The sequence below is a fragment of the Apodemus sylvaticus genome, chromosome 2, assembly GCF_947179515.1.
Source record: "Apodemus sylvaticus chromosome 2, mApoSyl1.1, whole genome shotgun sequence".
Lineage (NCBI taxonomy): Eukaryota > Metazoa > Chordata > Mammalia > Rodentia > Muridae > Apodemus > Apodemus sylvaticus.
Window position 1 is genome coordinate 158,300,224 of NC_067473.1, and position 20,146 is coordinate 158,320,369.

General features: G+C 38.1%; 1 pseudogene; it reads right to left on the reverse strand.

Moving 5' to 3' along the window:
- Positions 1–20,146, reverse strand: part of LOC127677644 (vomeronasal type-2 receptor 26-like) — a 43,433-nt pseudogene that overhangs the window by 12,363 nt on the left and 10,924 nt on the right.

Below are 20,146 nucleotides of genomic sequence, written 5' to 3' on the forward strand. Positions count from 1 at the left end.
GTGACTTTGACCAAACAAGCGAAAGTTCTGTATCACAAGAACTTCAAGACTTTGAAGAAGGAAATGGAAGAAGACCACAGAAAATGGAAAAATCTCCAATGCTCATGTATTGGCAGGATTAATATAGCTAAAATGGCCATTTTGCCAAAAGCAATATACAGATTCAATGCAATATCCATCAAAATCACAACCCAGTTCTTCATAGAGCTAGTTAGAAAGAACAATTACCAAATTCACCTGGAATAACAAAAAACCCAGGATAGCTAAGACTATTCTCAACAACAAAAGAAATTCTAGGGGAATCAGTACCCCTGACCTCAACCAATACTACAGAGCAATAGTGTTAAAAACTACATGGTATTGGTACAGTGACAAGCAGGTGCATCAATGGAACAGGATTGAAGATCCAGAAATGAACCCACACACCTATGGTCACTTGATCCTCGACAAGGGAGCTGAAAACATACAGTGGAAAAAAGATAGCCTTTTCAACAAATGGTGCTGGTTCAACTGGAGGTCAGCATGCAGAAGAATATGAATTGATACATCCTTTTCTCCTTGTACTAAGCTCAACTCCAAATTGATCGAGGACCTCCACATAAAGCCAGACACTCTGAAGCTAATAGAAAAGAAACTGGGGAAGACCCTTGAGGACATTGGTACAGGGGGAAAGTTCCTGAACAGAACACCAATAGCTTATGCTCTAAGATCAAGACTTGTTTTGTTTTTCAAGACATGGTTTCTCTCTTCAGCGCTGGCTGTCATGGAACTCACTCTGTGGATCAGAATTGCCTTGAACTCAGATATCCACATACTGAGAGTTGGCATTTAGAACTTTGCCACCTCAACCCAGCATTAATTTGTTTTAAAGTATTAAAAGTCAGCTACATAAATATAACTCTGTCTTCAGGTGTTGTGTTTTCACCGCTATCTAGTGGTGCATTATTTCCACATTCAGAACCATTTCTAGAAATTTCCACATTGAGAATCATTTTATAAATACCTGTTTCATTTGCAATCTCTCCAGCTGGACATGGGACACAATGATAACAACAGAATGCATACAGACCATCTTGTGTTTTCCTAAATCCAAGAGGACAACTTTGTTTGCACAGAGAAAAAGGAATCAGTATAGGAGACATGAGAGGAGCAAAGGCAATCAGCTCATGACATTCAGTATTAGCATCGAGATGGTAAATTTCAGCAGGACATCTGTGTACTATAAGAAAGAAGTACCAGACTTTTAGAGAGTGTGAAGCCGAATTGCCTGTTTCTCCCTATCCCTAATTCTCTTTTTGAACTGTTGCTTTGTTTTATTTCATTGTTTGATTGATTTTCTTGCTTTCATTTATTTCATTTTATTTATTTCATATATTTTGATCATGTCCTTCCCTTCTCCCATCTCTGTTCAGGTCCTCCCCTTCTCTCAACCTGCCCAAATTTGAGTTCTTTCTCAAAAATCAGACTGAAGTCCCTAAAACTCAACTAAGCCTTCAACCTTGAAAATAAATACAACAGCACAAAAATCAAAAGAAATAAAAACAAAACTGTAACCAAATAAAAGATGGCTTCTGACTATTTAATTATCTCTATTCTGGTGGTAGGATCTGATGGCTTTGGACAATTAGCTTGGTTTTGTTTATCCTGGGCCAATAGCTGTTGTCTTCTTGCAGTTTACTCCTCCTGCAGCAGAAAAGAAAGAAAGAAAGAAAGAAAGAAAGAAAGAAAGAAAGAAAGAAAGAAAGAAAGAAAGAAAAAAGAAAGAAAGAAACAAAGAAAGAAACAAAGAAAGAAACAAAGAACAGACAGAGAGAGGGAAAGAGGGACTAAGGGAAGGAAGGAATGAAGGAAGAAAGGAAGGAAAAGGCAGGAAGGAAGGTAGGAAAGAATTGATGAAGGAAGGAAGAAAAGAATAGAAAAAAGGAAAGGAAGAAAAGAAAAGAAATTAAGAAAGTCAGAGTAAGTGCACAGAAAAACAAGTGCACATTGGGAGAAGCACAAAGAGGCTTCTCCAAGTCTTTATTATTGCTTTCAGTGTTTTTATAGGTTTTCTGTTACAAAAATCTATGTAAAAAGAAATTACCTCATACATAAAATGCTAAAAAAAGGAATTACAGCAGAAAGGATATAAATTCAAAGCAGTTTTTCTTTGTATCAGTTCATTATAAGTTGAAAGCAACAGTTTCATATGGCCTTGCCTTTCCACAGTGAACACCTATGGAATATTTCTTTAATCTATAATTGAATAAATGTTTTCTCATTGATCATTAATTTTTTCCAATCGTTTTTTTTTTCCGAGCACAATTAATTCAGGAAACATGACGTTATAAAGAGCTCTATTTGCAACTTTGATTTTATAGGGTGCTTGAGAATATTGTATGAATTTAGGAGCTCTTTAAAATCATGATCAGCAATTAGAAAATCATCAATTCATCAAAACAGCTTTATTACATCAAAGTATATCTTCATATTGATTCTGAAGGAAATGTGCCCAATAAAATGAATAAATATAGAGGAAATTAAGCTACATAATACTGTAAGGAAAGAGGAGCAATATCTAAGAAGGAGCCAAAAGATTAATACATATTGCCGAACTTAGTATGAAGCAAAGCAGATCAAATTCAGTCAGAAACTGAGAGAAGTCAGATTGAAGCAATCAGCTTGAAGAAGACATTGGGCCACAAAACCTGAGTTGAACCAGCCAGCCAGAACTCAGAAAGAGGTAGAGATGGGGAGCTTCTTCAGCTTTAAATCTCAAAGGTTGTAAATGTTCTAGAACTAGAATAGACCATAGGAGTCTAGAAGCATCCTGAAGTAGAATTAGGATAGCAGGTGGAGGCAGTAAGCCTCAGAGATGACAATTAACTTCATAAAATCAAAGTTATATTTATAAGTCCTTATTTGGGGAGACTGGTTTCATCCACATGTATTTATTTTATTTATTTACTGAAGACAGTTACTTCCACTAAAGCCTTGACCACTATGATCAATCCAAATGGCTGTCCAAGATTTTGTTTCTTTTTTCTTTTTTCTTATTTCATTCTAGGTAAGCCATGGGTGTATCTGATCATTACAAGAATGAAACCATCTGAAGAATTAATCCAAAATGAATCAGTAATTCTTACAATGACTCATAGGCAGAAAGTTGTGGTATTCACCATTATAAAGGACAAACTAAGGACACTTTCAGCCTGATGGCACTCGACATTCCCTTAACCCTGTTCTCTGAGGAATTCCACTCTGAGAACAACATACAGTGCTTGTGGGACAATGGTGTGTGTAGCTTGGTTGGGCAAGGCCACTCTGGAGACTCAACTCCATAATACTGTGGTCATCAGTCACATGTGGCATGCCCCACTCCCTAGTGTTCTGTTACCTGGCAAGGTAACCCTCCTTACTATAAATGGATACTTCCCACCCCCCTTAGTTCTCTTTTATCCTTCTCCTCTCTCTCTCTCTCTCTCTCTCTCTCTCTCTCTCTCTCATACACACACACACACACACACACACACACACACACACATCTCTCACACACACACACATCTCTCTCTCTCATTCTCTCTTTCACATGGTCATGTTTGTCCCTCATTACTCTTTCTTCTCTTCCTCATTTTCTCCTTTAAGTCTTTTAATAATAAAAGATAAAACTATGAACTGTCTCTTTTATTAAACCTGCTGTGTAAAAGCACAGAGCAAGCCTCAGCATTTCTAGCTGACATGGGAAAGGATCCAAGCCAGACTCCTCTCAGCCTGCTGAGCCCCATCACAGCTAAACAGCTTCACCTATAATAGGTATTCAAGGCTGTGCTAATGGCCCCACCGGTTAGGCCTGCAGCTCCAGTCCTGTGGGCCTTCAGTATGTTTGGTCCTGCTGGTGTTCCTATCCCCTCAGGATCTGCATTCCAGAGCTCTCCTATGAAGGACCTCCTGCCACCATCACAGGCACACTCTCCTCCTTTTTCCACACAAGTGCTGACTTTAAAGAAACTCACCTGATTGTTGTATACACCCAAATTTATGAGTTTGTCATTTAGGGAAAGATGCTGAACACCGTGAGATTCAAACAGAAACTCGCCAACTTTCACTTGAGCTTTGGTACCACTCTGCAGAGAATGGTAATTAAAGATGTCAATCTTGGTTGTTGAATCTTCCTGGGTCACAATGTTCTCCTCATTGATGTTTCTTCCATGTTTGCCCTTTTGTAAAAATGGATGGAGCTAAAAGAGAAAATAACTGTCAGAAATTGCAGTATAACTCACTAGGATGCAAATAAACCTGGTTACTATAATTGCCCTCTCTTTCACAAACTGTATGTTCCTGTGGCTTTAGCTTTTATTTCATTTATCAAATATTTATCATAAGGCTAGCACATGTATGACTATACCAAGACATTAACAAAGTTATATGCTTTTTAGCAAATCTATCACCACTATTCAGGTTTTATTTCTGAACTTTCCTCTGTCACTCAGTGATGACTCTGGCAGACAGATTCTAAATCTTGAGATTTACAATTTGAAAAATTATGAAAAATAAAAACGATTTGAATTAGGTTGTTTAAATTTGCATAAGAGGTTTTCAGAAAAGTCATAATTTTTCACCACCATACATAACTCAAGAAAGTTCAAATGAAATAAAATTTTCAGATTTTAAAATAAGGAATTTGCAAATAAGGAAGGACGCAAAATGTATAGGAACATTTGATGGAGACCTGCAAAGCTGGATCAGAGTCAGAGAGAATAGAGTAGGGTAAGTTAACCAAACCTGAAGATTATGAAGAAGTCATATATAGCTACAACTTTAAGCTAGTTACAAAGCAAAATGCAATTTAAAAAGAATTTAAACAGAGGTATTACAGTTTATTATATATAAAATATACTGGTGGCAGTTAAGAAGCCCCCAAAAGACCCCAAGATAATGAAGGTTACGATCCTTGCCTTTGGTTACACATACAAACCACATGGTCAGACCCTACTGCTCAAGACACCACACACTTTGCTTCAGGACACAGCAATGAGGCCAGAACTAATGAGAAAACTTTCACCCTGTTGTCTATTCTGCTTGTCTGTTTGGCACATTTCACTCTGGTAGAAGCTAAACTACAAACTGCTGAGGAAGTAAAGTCAGCAGAGGCTTTTCCCAACTGAAGACCTTGCATTCTATAATACCTACTTTCCAGGCATGATATGCATACTGGGGAAATACTGGTGCAACTGTTATGGGAATAAACAACTTCTTGCTCATGGTATTTGAGGATGTCCTTACAAGACAAACTCATTCCTGTTACAACAAACATATTTTAGATCAATATCTTGGGAGATCAGAAATCATATGGGTGTGCCTACTGCTTCTGTTTGGCTAAGAATATACATTATTGAATTTCCTCCTAAATATTTATATCCATAAAATCCTGCTATTGTGAGATTATATCAGATAATTTCTCTATGCCACGAATATTGATTGCTCATATTGAAACAGGACAGCCATGAGAGAATTTCCAAATCATAAAAACCATTGGGAAAGAGGGGATTGAGAGAATGAACAAATCAGATGCTGGTTAGGAGGTCCATGAACTAATTAATGTCTTTTATGTATGACATGGTCATGGCACTCAGGAGCTTATGATAGCAAAGTCTGCCTGTATAGAAACAGAACAAGATCGAGCCCATAAAAATGTTTAACTTCAGATGAGGGAGGAAGTTTATGGGGTCAAGCCCATCACATGAGCAATGTAAGAATTTAAAAGATTCTAAAGGAGAGGAAGTCATTGTCATTAGAAATACCAACATTTTTTAATTCCTTCTGCCTCATTGGATAACTGCATATTCATGCCCATATGGAAGGCCCTGTAAGTCATAAATCTAGTGGGTCATGAAAGAAAAAACAAATCAAAAGACATGAATATAGAATAGGGAGATAGTGGGAGACTGGAGGATCTGTGCGTATGCAGAGAACTAAGAAACTTAGAGAAATGGATGTGAAGAAAAGCATTTTCTATTTGTATGCTTGTTGTACCTGTCAAAGAATACATTATTTTAATAGACTATATAGTGTAGATACACAAATAATTATATCTGACCATATAATTTAAACTAAAAACAAACAAAAAACCCAATTCTCTGAAGAATTAAGTGAAAAATATCCCTTCCTTAGAGAGAAGAATGTTTTACTTTTAAGGTTGAATCAGAAAAATTCTTTCCTCTTAAAGTGAAGGGAAAATGAATATGATCTCATTTAAAAATACTCGGGAGTAAAATTTTATTCATGTTCCTGCCTTGTAGAAAAGTTAAAGGAAACTTTCACAGAAAAGGAAAATTTTGTTATCTAGAAAATGAAACTGACATACAGTCAAGAACAGCAAAGAAGCAGAATAACACAGTTAAATTGAGCATTGTATCTTCTTTATCTTTGTGCTAGGCTGTAATCTGCTCAAAACCACAAAGTGAATGCAATACCACCTGGGTATATCTTTAGATGAATGAAACACTTGACAAAACTGCTACAACAGATAGAAAAGAGAAATCAGAAGAGTTCCCAAATGTGTCAGCATTACTGATAAGCAGTACATGCTAATGTGTCTTGAACATGTTTGAAAACCACCAGAATAGTTTAAGTATAATTGATATTCTTAGAGAAAAATTCAAATGGAACATATTCAATTGAATCTACGAAGTCAGATAAAAAGATGAACAAAAGGGGTCAACTGCCCCATATAGAAAATTCTCACATGATAGACATTATTAAGAAGATTAATAGTGAATTTAAAGAAAGTACACTAAATGCATGAATTTAAAACAGAAACAAGACACAGCATCCTGTCTCCAGGCCTTGCAAGAGGCCAGCTGTGCACCAGGAGGCTGGGTGGGAAAAAGGAGTATGCTCTGGTGAGTCCGGCCCTGCAGAGCTGAGAATCCAGTCCTGAGGCCTCGGGCAGGAGCCTTCTGGTCTCTACCTTGGGATTGGGAACCACCTGGTCCACAGAACCCTGTCACCAGACCATGCCAGAGGCCAACTGTTCACCCAGAGGCGGGCTGGGAGGAAGCAGCATGCTCTGGTGTGTCTGCTCCTGCAGAGTAGTGGATCCAGTCCTGAGGACTCTGGCAGGATCCTTCCTGTCTCCACTTAGGGATCTGGAACAGCCTGGGCCACAGCACCCCATCTCTAGGCAATGCAGGGAGCAAGCTGTGCACTCAGAGGCCAGCTGGGAAGAGGAAGCTTGCACTAGTGAGTCCAGCATTGATAACAAGTCCAACTAACACCAGTGAGAACTAGATGGCAAAAGGCAAACGTAGAAATGTTCCTAACTGAAATCAAGGCAATATGGCAGCATCTGAAACCAACTCTCCATTAACAGCTTGTCCTGAATGCCCCAACACACCACAAAAACAGTATTTGGAATTAAAATCACTGGTCATGATGCTGTTACAGGATCCCATGAAGGACATAAATAAATCTCTTAAAGAAATTCAGGAGAAAATAGATCAAAAGTTAGAAGTCCTTACAAGGGAAACACAAAAATCATTGAAAGAAATTCAGGAGAATACAGAAGCCAATAAGGAGGAAATGCAAAAATCACTTAAAGAAATACAGGAGAACGTTGGTCAACAGGATGAGGTCATGAAAGAGGAAACATAAAAATCTCTTGAAGAATTACAGGAAAACACAGCCAAGCAAGTGAATGAGCTGAGCAAAACCATCCAGGATCTAAAAGCATAAGTAGAAACAACTAAGAAATCTCAAAGGGAGACAACGCTGGAGATAGAAAAGCTTGAGAAGAAATCAGAGGACATAGGTGAAAATATCAGCAACAGAATACAAGAGATAGAAGAAAGAATCTCAGATGCTGAAGATACCATAGAAACCATGGAATCAACAGTTAAAGAAAATGCAAAATGCAAAAAGCTGGTAACCCAAAACATACAGAAAATCCAGGACACAATGGGAAGACCAAACCTAAGGATTATGGGCATAGATGAGAGTGAAGATTTGCAACTTAAAGGACCAGGAAATATCTTCAATAAAATTATGGAAGAAAACTTCCCTAACCTAAAGAGAGAGATGCCCATGATTATACAAGAATCCTACAGAACTCCAAACAGACTGGACCAGAACAGAAATACCTCCTGTCACATAATAATCAAAACCCCAATGGTGCTAAACAAAGAAAGAATATTAAAAGCACTAAGAGAAAAAGGCCAAGTAACATATAAAGGAAGACCTATTAGAATCACACCAGACTTCTCATCAGAGACTATGAAAGCTAGAATATCCTGGGCAGATCTCATGCAGACTCCAAGAGAACACAAATGCCAGCCAAGATTACTACACCCAGCAAAACTCTCAATCACCATAGATGGAGAAACCAAGATATTCCATGATAAAACCAAGTTTACCCAATATCTTTCCACAAACCCAGCTCTACAAAGGATAATAGGAGGAAAACACCAATACAAGGAGGGAAACCTCATCCTGGAAAAAACAAGATAGTAACCTTCTTTCATCAAACACAAAAGAAGATAACCAATAAAATTTAATAAATAACAACAAAAAAGACAGGAAGTAAAAATCACTATTCCTTAATATCTCTTAACATCAATGGACTCAGTTCCCCAATAAAAAGACATAGACTAACAGAATGGATATGTAAAAAGGACCCTGCATTTTGCTGCATACAGGAAACACACCTCGGTGACAAAGACAAACACTACCTTAGAGTAAAAGGTTGGAAGACAATTTTACAAGCAAATGGTTTCAGGAAACAAGCCAGAGTAGCCATTCTAATATCAGATAAAATTGATTTTCAACCCGAAGACATCAAAAGAGACCCTTAGGGACACTTCTTGCTGGTCAAAGGAAAAATACACCAAGAATAACTCTCAAACCTGAACATCTATGCTCCAAATGCAAGGGCACCCTCCTTCATAAAGGAAACTTTACTAATGCTCAAAGCACATATTGCACCTAACACAATAATTGTGGGTGACTTCAACACTGCCATTTCCTCAATGGACCAATCAGGAAAACAAAAACTGAACAGGGACACAGTGAAACAAATTGAAGCTTTGGACCAATTAGACTTAACATATATATACATATATATATAACATTTTATCCTAAAGGTAAAGAATATACCTTTTTCTCAGTGCCTCATGGTACCGTCTCGAAAATCAATCATATAATTGTTCGCAAGACAGACCCCAACAAATATAAAAAGATCAAAATAATCCCATGCCTCCTATCAGATCACTATGGAGCAAAAGTGGTCTTCAATAGCAATTAAAAACAACAGAAAGCCCACATACACATGGAAACTGAACAGTATTCTACTCAATGATACCTTGGTGAAGGATGAAATAAAAAAAGAAATCAAAGACTTTTTAGAAGTTAATGAAAATGAGTATACAACATACCCAAATCTATGGGAAACAATGAAAGCTGTGGTGAGAGGAAAACTCATAGCCCTGAGTGCCTCCAAAAAAAAAAAAAAAAAATGGAGAGAGCATACACTAGCAGCTTAAGGACACACCTGAAAACCCTGGAACAAAAAGAAGCTATTTCACCAGGAGGAGTAGAAGGCAGGAAATCATCAAATTCAGGGCTGAAATCAACCAAGTAGAAACAAAGACAACCACACAAAGAATCAACAAAACCAGGTGCTGATTCTTTGAGAAAATCATCAAGATAAATAAACCCTTATCCAGACTAACCAAAGGGCACAGAGACAGTATCCAGATTAACAAAATTAGAAATGAAAAGGGAGATATAACAACAAAAACTGAAGAAATTAAAAAAAAATCATCAGATCTTACTACAAATGCCTATACTCAACACAACTGAAGAATCTGGAGGAAATGCACAGTTTCCTAGACAGATACCAAACACCAAAATTAAATCACGATGAAATAGATCATCTAAACAGTCCCATAACCCCTAAAGAAATAGAAGCAGTCATTGAAATTCTCCCAACCAAAAAAAAAGCACAGTACCAGATGGCTTCAGTACAGAATTCTATCAGACTTTCATAGAAGACCTAATCCCAATACTCTTCAAATTATTCCACAAAATAGAAAAAGAAGGAACACTACCCAATTCATTCTATGAAGCCACAATTACACTGATAACAAAACCACACAAAGATCCAACAAAAAAAGAAAACTTCAGGCCAATTTCCCTTATGAATATCGATGCAAAAATATTTAATGAAATTCTTGCCAACCGAATCCAAGAACCCTAAATCCAACAGAGGGCTAATATCTAATAGATACAAAGAACTCCAGAAGGTAGAACCTAGAGAACCAAATAACCCTATTAAAAAGTGGGGTACAGAGCTAAACAAAGAATTTTAACATGAAGAACTTCGGATGGCTGAGAAGCACCTTAAGAAATATTCAACATCATTAATCATTAGGGAAATGCAAATCAAAACAACCCTGAGATTTCACCTAACAACAGTCAGAATGGCTAAGGTCAAAAACTCAGGAGACAGCAGGTGTTGGCAAGGATGTGGAGAAAGAGGAACACTCCTCCACTCCTGGTGGGATTGCAAGATGGTGCAACCACTTTGGAAATCAGTCTGGTGGTGCCTCAGAAATCTGGGCATGACACTTCTGGAGGACCCTGCTATACCACTCCTGGGAATATACCCAGAGGATTCCCTGGCATGCACTAAGGACACATGCTCTATTATGTTCATAGCAGCCCTATTTGTAGTAGCCAGAAGCTTGAAAGAACCCAGTTGTCCCTCAAGGGAGTAATGGATACAAAAACTGTGGTATATTTACAAAATGGAATTCAGCCATTAGAAACAATGAATTCATGAAATTCTTAGACAAATGGATGGAGCTGGAGAACATCATACTAAGTGAGATAACCCAGTCTCAAAAGATCAATTCTGGTATTCACTCACTGATAAGTGGATGTTATCCTAGAAACTTTGAATACACAAGACATAATCCACATATTAAATTATGTCCAAGAAGAATGGAGGAGTGGACCCTGGTTGTGGAAAGACTCAGTGCAGCTGTATAGGGGAATACCAGAACAGGGAAGTGGGAAAGGGTAGACGGGGGGAGAGGGGGAGGGAAGAGGGCTTATGGGACTTTCGGGGAGTGGGGTGCCAGAAAATGGAAAATCATTTAAAATGTAAATAAAGGATATATCGAATAAAAAAAATAGTTAAAATGTCCACCTTGCCAAAAGCAATTACAGATTCAACGCAATCCCCATCAAAATCCCAATTCAGTTCTTCACAGAGTTAGAAAAAGGAATTCTCAAATTCACCTGGAATAACAAAAAACCCAGTATAGCTAAAACTATTTTCAACAGTAAAAGAACTTCTGGGGTATCAGTATCCCAGATCTCAAGCTATACTGTTAAAAACTGCATGGTATTGGCACAGTGACAGACAAGTAGACCAATGGAATAGAATTGAAGACCAAGAAATGAATCCACACACCTATGGTCACTTGTTCTTCGACAAAGGAGCAGAAAACATCTAGTGGAAAAAAGATAGCCTTTTCACCAAATGGTGCTGGTTCAACAGGAAGTCAGCATGCAGAAGAATGTGAATTGGTCCATTCTTATCTCCTTGTACTAAACTCAACTCCAAGTGGATCAGGGATCTCCACATAAAACCAGATGCACAGAAACTAATAGAAAAGAAACTGGGGAAACTCCTCAAGGACATGGGCACAGGGGAAATTTTCCTGAAGAGAACACCAAAAGCATATGCTCTAAGATCAAGAATTGACACATGGGACCTCATAAAATTACAAAGTTTCTGTTAGGTAAAGGACACTTTCAAAAGGACAAAATGACAACCAACAAATTGGAAAAAATTTTCACCCACCCTATATCTGATAGAGGGCTAATATCCAATATATACAAAGAACTCAAGAAGTTAGACCCCAGGGAACCAAATAACCCTATTAAAAATGGGGTACATATCTAAACAAAGAATTTTCACCTGAAGAAATTCAGATGGCTGAGAAGCACCTTAAGAAATGCTCAACATCACTAGTCATTAGGGAAATGCAAATCAAAACAACCCTGAGATTTCACCTCATACCAGTCAGAATGGCTAAGATTAAAAACTCAGGAGACAGCAGGTGTTGGCAAGGATGTAGAGAAAGAGGAACACTCCTCCACTGCTGGTGGTGTTGTAAGATGGTACAGCCAGTTTGGAAATCAGTCTGGCCTTTCCTCAGAAAACTGGGCATGACACTTTCTGGAGGACCCTGCTATACCTCTCCTAGGCATATACCAAAAAGATTCCCTAGCATGCAATAAAGACACATGCTCCATTATGTTTATAGCAGCCTTATTTATAATAGCCAGAAGCTGGAAAAAAACCAGATGTCTCTCAATGGAGGAATGGATACAGAAAATGTGGTATATTTATACAATGGAATACCACTCAGCAATTAAAAACAATGAATTAATGAAATTTTTAGGCAAATGGTTGAAACTGGAAAATATCATCCTAAATGAGGTAACCCAATCACAAAAGAATACACATGGAATGGAATCTCTGATAAGTGGATATTAATCAGTCCAGAAACTTTGAATACCCAAGGCACAATTAGCATATCAAATGACTCCCATGAAGAAGTTAGGAGAGGGCACTGTTACTGGAAAGGCTTTATCTAGCATTGGAGGGGAGTAGGAGGACAGAGAAAAAGGAGAGAGGTGATTTGACAAAGGGTGGAGAAAAGAAGGTTTATGGGACATATGGGGAGGGGGGAACTTGGAAAGGGGAAATCATTTGGAATGTAAACCAAGAATATAGAAAATAAAAATATATAATAAAAAAATCCTACAAAAAAAAAGAAACAAATTAGAGTAAAATACTACACTCAACCACACAAACCAAAAGCTGTCAAGACTTGACTGTGTGCTAGAAAAGAAATCCACAGGGAGAATAAGTGTCCCTGACACAGAACATGCAGGAATATGGGGCACTGAGAAAGAAGAAATTTAATAGAAATAAAAATCAAGATAATAGGAATAGAACAAGGAGAAGATCCTAGCTCGAAGACCGATATTTAATACACTCAAAAAAGAAAAATTACCTAACTCCTAAAAAAAAGAAAAAGGAAAAAAGAAAAATGCCTATAAATGTAGAAGAAGTATATAGAACATAAAATAGATTGGATCAGAAAATAAACTCACTTTTCTATACAATAATCAGAACACTGAACATATAGAAAATAGAATAATAAATGCTTCAAGGAGAAAAGGCCAAGTAACTTATACAGGCAGATGTATTCAAATTGCACAAACATCTCAGTGGAGACACTAAAACTAGAAACGCATAGGCAATTACATTGTAGACTCTAAGATACCACAGATGCCCAGATCGCTATACCCAGACAAACGTTCCATCACCATTGCTGGAGAAAACAATATTCTGTGATAAACACAAATTTAAACAATATCTGTCCACAAATTCATTGCTACAGATGGTGCTAAAATGAAAACTCCAACCCTAGAAGGTAAAGTATACCAATGAAAACATAAGAAATTCATAACCTCACAGCAGAAAAACCAAAAGAGGGAACTATGCAGAAAAACAAAGACACATACACTCATACTCAAACATATAACCACTTCTGGCACCCGATAAAAACAAGAAGCATCAATATCTCTCAATATCTCTCAATATCAATGGACTTAAATCCTCAATAAAAAGATATAGGCTAACAGAACGGATATGAAAACAAGATCCAACCTTTCAAAGCAAATATGAAACACATCTCAAAATCAGCATAGTAATTACATCAGATTAAAGTGTTGGGGAAAGGATTTCTAAGCAAATGGACCTAAAATTCAATGTACAATAGATATTCTAACATCTGATAAAATAGACTTCAAAACAAAATTACTCAAAAGAGAAGGGAAAGAACATTCATATTCATCAAAGTACAAATCTACCAATATGACATCCCAATTCTCAACAACTATACCACAAGCATAAAAACCCAAGGCTGTTAAAGGAACACCAGGAAATCTCAAAGCACACATCGATCTCACATATTGGTAGTGGAAGACTATAATACCCCACCCACTATCGATAATGCATGAGTCAATCTGATAAAAGCTCAATAAATAAGCTGAAGCTAAGAGATGTTATTAATAAATTGGACCTTACATAGTAAGTTAGCCAAAGAAGATCAAAGGATGCAGACAAGAAAATAAAAATTCAAGACATCATTATTATAAATAATGTGATAGTATACATAAGCAAACCCCAAAATTCTACAGGGAACTTATATGGCTGTGATCACTTTCAGCCGTATGCCTGGATACAAGACTAACTCAAAGAAATAATTGGTAGCCTTCCTATATACAAAGGACAGACTGAGATATAAATCAGGGAAACAACACTCTTCACAATAACCACAAAATATAAAGTTCTTTGGGGTAGCCAAATCAAGGAAGCAAAAGACTAGTATGAAAAAAGTTCAAGTCTTGGAAGGAAAACGAGGAACATATCAGAAGAAACAAAGAACTTCCAGGAAGAAAGGTGGCGGTGGCAGCGGCAGCAGCATCTTATCCAGCTGAAGGGCAATCAGCAGTGGAACCAAGGATACAGGGTCCTGGCAGGCCCTGTGTCCACTATCACTGACCATCACCAGAGAGAACCAAAAGCCCCGAGGTAAGTAGACTTAGCCTGAGGCCAACATCGCGGGAGTCTAAGTCCCACAGGTGTTGGCCTGCACCCAGGCTCTGGGCTATTCTGGGGCCATCGGTGAGCTAACCCAGCCATAAGGTTCTTTGCCTGGCAGTCTGTCCCGGCACATATGCTGCCATTTTGACTACAGGACACCAGAGAGTTCTAGGAGGCAAAGCCAGTTAACAGTCATAGCCCCAGGCTAACATAGCGGGCTATGCCCCTATGTCTGGGGTCTAAGCACCCCAGGCTTTGGATTGCACCCAGGCCCTGGGTTGTCTGGTGGGCCATCTGTGTGCCAACCCGGCCAGGAGGTTGTTTACTGGGCAGACTCTCCCAGGACTTTCAAGAAGCGCACATGCTGCCATCACGGCTACCAGACAGAACCAGTTCACAGTCATAGCCCAAGGCGAACATTGCTCAAGCCTAAGCCTGCCAGGCTTTTGCCTAGACTCAGGGCCTGAGCAACTAGGCTATTCTTGTGTGCACCACCCTGATTGGGGAGCGGCTGCCCAGCAATGATCAGCACTCTGCTGATTCCTGCAGAAAAGGTCCCCGAAGCATACACCATCAGCACTCCCTGAAGGAGTAAACAGGCACCACCTGGTTCACAGACACAATCTGGGGCAAGGCACATTAGGGTTCCAAGGGCACCCAAGAGGAGGGCAGCACATCAGCAATCTGTGACAGGAGAAACTCAGCCTCCCGTGTTGCTGAAATAGCCCTACAGCCTCACAGGAGGTTCAAACATCAGTCAGAGGCAAGACCAACTAACTTCAGAGATAACAAGATGGCAAAGGGCAAACGTAGGAACTCTACTAACAGAAATCTAGGCAATATGGCAGCGTCTGAACCAAACTCTCCAACATCAGCAAGTCATGGATACACCAACACTCCAGAAAAACAAGATTTGGATTTAAAATCACTGGTCATGATGCTCCGAGAAGAACACAAAAAGGACATTAATGAATCTCTTGAAGAAATACAGGGGAACATGAATAAGCTAGAAACCAGGATAATGGAAACACAAAAATCACTTAAAGAAATTCAGGAGAATAAGGCTCAAGAGATAGAAGGCAATAGAGAAGAAACACAAAAAAGACTTATAGAAATACAGGAGAAAGTGAGTCAAATGGCAGAAGTCATGAAAGAGGAAACACAAAAATCTCTTAAAGAATTAAAGGAAAACACAAACAAACAAATGAAGGAACTGAGCAAAACCATCCAGGATCTAAAAACAGAAGTAGAAACCACTAAGAAATCACAAAGGGAGACAACTTTGGACATAGAAAGCCTTGGGAAGAAATGAAAAGCTACAATATCCTGGGCAGATCTCATGCAGACTCTAAGAGAACACAAATGTCAGCCAAGACTACTATACACAGCAAAACTTTCAATCACCATAGATGGAGAACGCAAGATATTCCAGGACAAAACCAAATTTACACAATATCTTTCCACAAACCCAGCTCTACAAAGAATAATAAGAGGAAAACTCCAATACAAAGAGGGAAATAACACCCTGGAAAAAGCAAGATAGTAACCTTCTTTCATCAAACCCAAAAGAAGATAACTACTCAAATATAAAAATAACATAAAAAATGACAGGAATTAATAATCACTATTCCTTAATATCTCTTAACATCAATGGACTCAGTTCCCCAATAAAAAGACATAGACTAACAGACTGGACAAGGAAACAGGACCCTACATTTTGCTGCATACAGGAAACATCTCAGTGTCAAAGACAAAAACTACCTTAGAGTGAAAGCCTTGAAGACAATTTTACAAGCAAATGGTCTCAGGAAACAAGTCTGAATAGCCATTCCAATATCAGATAAAATTGACTTTCAACCTAAAGTCATCAAAAGAGAAACGGAAGGACACTTATTACTGGTCAAAGGAAAAATCCACCAAGAAGAACTTTGAATTCTGAACAACTATGTGCCAAATGCAAGAGCACCCTCATTCATAAAAGAAACTTTGCTAAAGATCAAAGCACACATTGCACCTAACACAATAATTGTGGGTGACTTCAACACTCCACTATCCTCAACAGAAGATTAGGAAAACAGAAACTAAGTAGGGACGCAGTAAAGCTAATTGAAGCTTTGGACTAATTGGATTTGACTGATATTTATAGAACATTTCACCCTAAAGCAAAAGAATATACCTTTTTTCTCAGCACTTCATGATACCTTCTCCAAAACTGACCATATAATTGGTCACAAGACAGACCTCAACAAATATAAGAAGATCGAACTAATCCCATGCCTCCTATCAGATCACTATGGAATAAGACTGGTCTTCAACAGCAACAAAAACAACAGAAATCACAGATACACATGGAGGCTGAACAATACTCTACTCAATGACAACTTGGCCAAAGAAGAAATAAGAAAGAAATCGGAGATTTTTTTTAGAATTTAATGAAAATGAAGGCACAACATACCCAAATCTTAGGGACACAAAGACAGCAGTGCTAAGAGGAAAACAAATAGCCATGAATGCCTCCAAAAAGAAATGGGAGAGAGCATACACTAGCAGCTTAATGGCACACGGAAAGCTCTGGAACAAAAAGAAGATACTTCACCCAGCAGGAGAAGAATACAGGAAATCATCAAACTCAGGGCTGAAATCAATCAAGTGGAAACAAAGAGATCCATACAAAAAAATCAACGAATCTAGGAACTGGTTCTTTGAGAAAAACAACAAGATAGATAAACACTTAGCCAGACTGACAAAGGGCACTGGGAATGTATTCAAATTAAGAAAATTAGAAATGAAAAGGGATATAACAACAGAAACTGAGGAAATTCAAAGAATCATGAGATCCTACTACAAAAGTCTATACTCAACACAACCGGAGAATCTGGAGGAAATGGACAATTTCCTAGACAGATACCAAATACCAAAATTAAATCAGGACCAAATAGATTATCTAAACACTCCCATAACTGCTAAAGTAATAGATGGAGTCATAGAAAGTCTTCCAACCAAAAAAAGCATAGGACCAGATGATTTCAGTGCAGAATTCTATCAGACCTTCAAAGAAGACGTAACATGAATACTCTTCAAACTATGCCATAAAATAGAAACAGAAGGAACACTACCCAACTCCTTCTATGAAGCCACATTTACGTTGATACCAAAATCACACAAAGATCCAACAAAGAAAGAGAACTTCAGACCAATTTCCCTTATGAACATCAATGCAAAAATACTCAATAAAATTCTTGCCAACCGAATCCAAGAACACATAAAAGCAATCATCCACCATGATCAAGTAGTTTATATCCCAGGGATGCAGGGATGGTTCAATATATAGAAATCCATCAATGCAATCCAGTACAAAAACAAACTCAAAGAAAAAAAAAAACACATGGTCATTCCGTTGGATGCTGAAAAAGCATTCGACAAAATTCAACATCCTTTCACGTTTAATGTCTCGGAATGAACAGGAATTCAAGGCCCATAGGTAAACATAGTAAAAGCTATATTCAGCAAACGGGTAGCCAACATCAAACTAAATGGAGAGAAACTTGAAACAATCCCACTAAAATCAGGGACTAGACAGGCTGCCCCCTTTCTCCTTATCTTTTCAATATTGTACTTGAGGTACTAGCTTGGGAAATTAGACAACATAAGGAGGTCAAGGGGATACAAATTGGAAAGGAAGAAGTCAAACTATCATTATTTGCAGATGATATGATAGTCTACCTAAGTGACCCAAAAACTCAATTAGAGAACTCCTACAGCTGATAAACAGCTTCAGCAAAGTGGCAGGAGAAAAAATCAACTCGTGCAAATCAGTAGCCTTCCTATACTCAAAGAATAAGCAGGCTGAGAAAGAAATTAGGGAAATGACACCCTTCACAATAGCCACAAGCAGTATAAAGTACCTTGGCATGACTCTGACCAATCATGTGAAAGATCTGTATGACAAGAACTTCAAGACTCTGAAGAAGGAAATGGAAAAAGACCTCAAAAAAATGGAAAAATCTCCCATGCTCATGGATCGGCAGGATTAATATAGTTAAAATGGCCATTTTACCAAAAGCAATATACAGATTCAACGCAATACCCATCAAGATCCCAACTCAGTTCTTCTTAGAGTTAGAAAGAGCAATTCTCAAATTCATCTGGAATAATAAAAAACCAAGGATAGCTAAATTTATTCTCAACAACAAAAGAAATTCTGGGGGAATCAGTATCCCTGACCTCAAGCAATACTACAGAGCAATAGTGTTAAAAACTGCATTGTTTTGGTACAGTGACCGGCAGGTGGATAAATGGAACAGGATTGAAGATCCAGAAATGAACCCACATACCTATCGCCACTTGATCCTCGACAAAAGAGCTGAAAACATCCAATGGAAAAAAGATATCCTTTTCAACAAATGGTGCTGGTTCAACTGGAGGTCAGCTTCCAGAAGAATGCGAAATGATCCATCCTTATCTCGTTGTACTAAGCTCAACTCCAAATGGATCAACGACCTCCTCATGAAGCCAGACACTCCGAAGCTAATAGAAAAGAAATTGGGGAAGACCCTTGAGGACATTGGTACAGGGGAAAATTCCTGAACAGAACACCAAGAGAGTATGCTCTAAGATCAAGAATTGACAAAAGGGACCTCATTAAATTACAAAGTTTCTGTAAGGCAAAGGACACCATCAAAAGGACAAATCGGCAACCAACAAATTGGGAAAAGATCTTCACCAGCCCTACATCAGATAGAGGGCTAATATCCAATATATACAAAGAATTCAAGAAGTTAGACCCCAGACAACTAAATAAACCTATTTAAAAATGGAGTACAGAGCTAAACAAAGAATTTTCACCTGAAGAACTTCGGATGGCTGAGAAGCATCTTAAAAAATGCTCAACTTCATTAGTCATTAGGTAAATGCAAATCAAAACAACCCTGAGATTTCACCTTACACCAGTCAGAATGGCTAAGATTAAAAATTCAGGAGACAGTATGTGTTGGTGAGGATGTGGAGAAAGAAGAACACACCTCCACTGCTGGTGGGGGTTGAAAACTGGTACAACCACTCTGGAAATCCGTCTGGTGGTTCCTCAGAAAACTGGGCACTTCACTTCCAGGGGATCCTGCTATACCACTCCGGGACATATACCCAGAGGATTCACTAGCATGTAATAAGAATACGTGCTCCACTATGTTCATAGCAGCCCTGTTTATAATAGCCAGAAGCTGGAAAGAACCCAGGTATCCCTCAACAGAAGAATGGACGCAAAAAATGTGGTAAATATACACAATGGAATACTATTCAGACATTAGAAGCAATGAATTCATGAAATTCTTAGACAAATGGATGCAGTTATAAAACATCATACTAAGTGAGGTTACCCAGTTTCAAAAGATCAATCATTTTATGGACTCACTAATAATTACACATTAGCCTAGAATATTGGAATATCCAAAACATAATCCACACATCAAATGAGGTACAAGA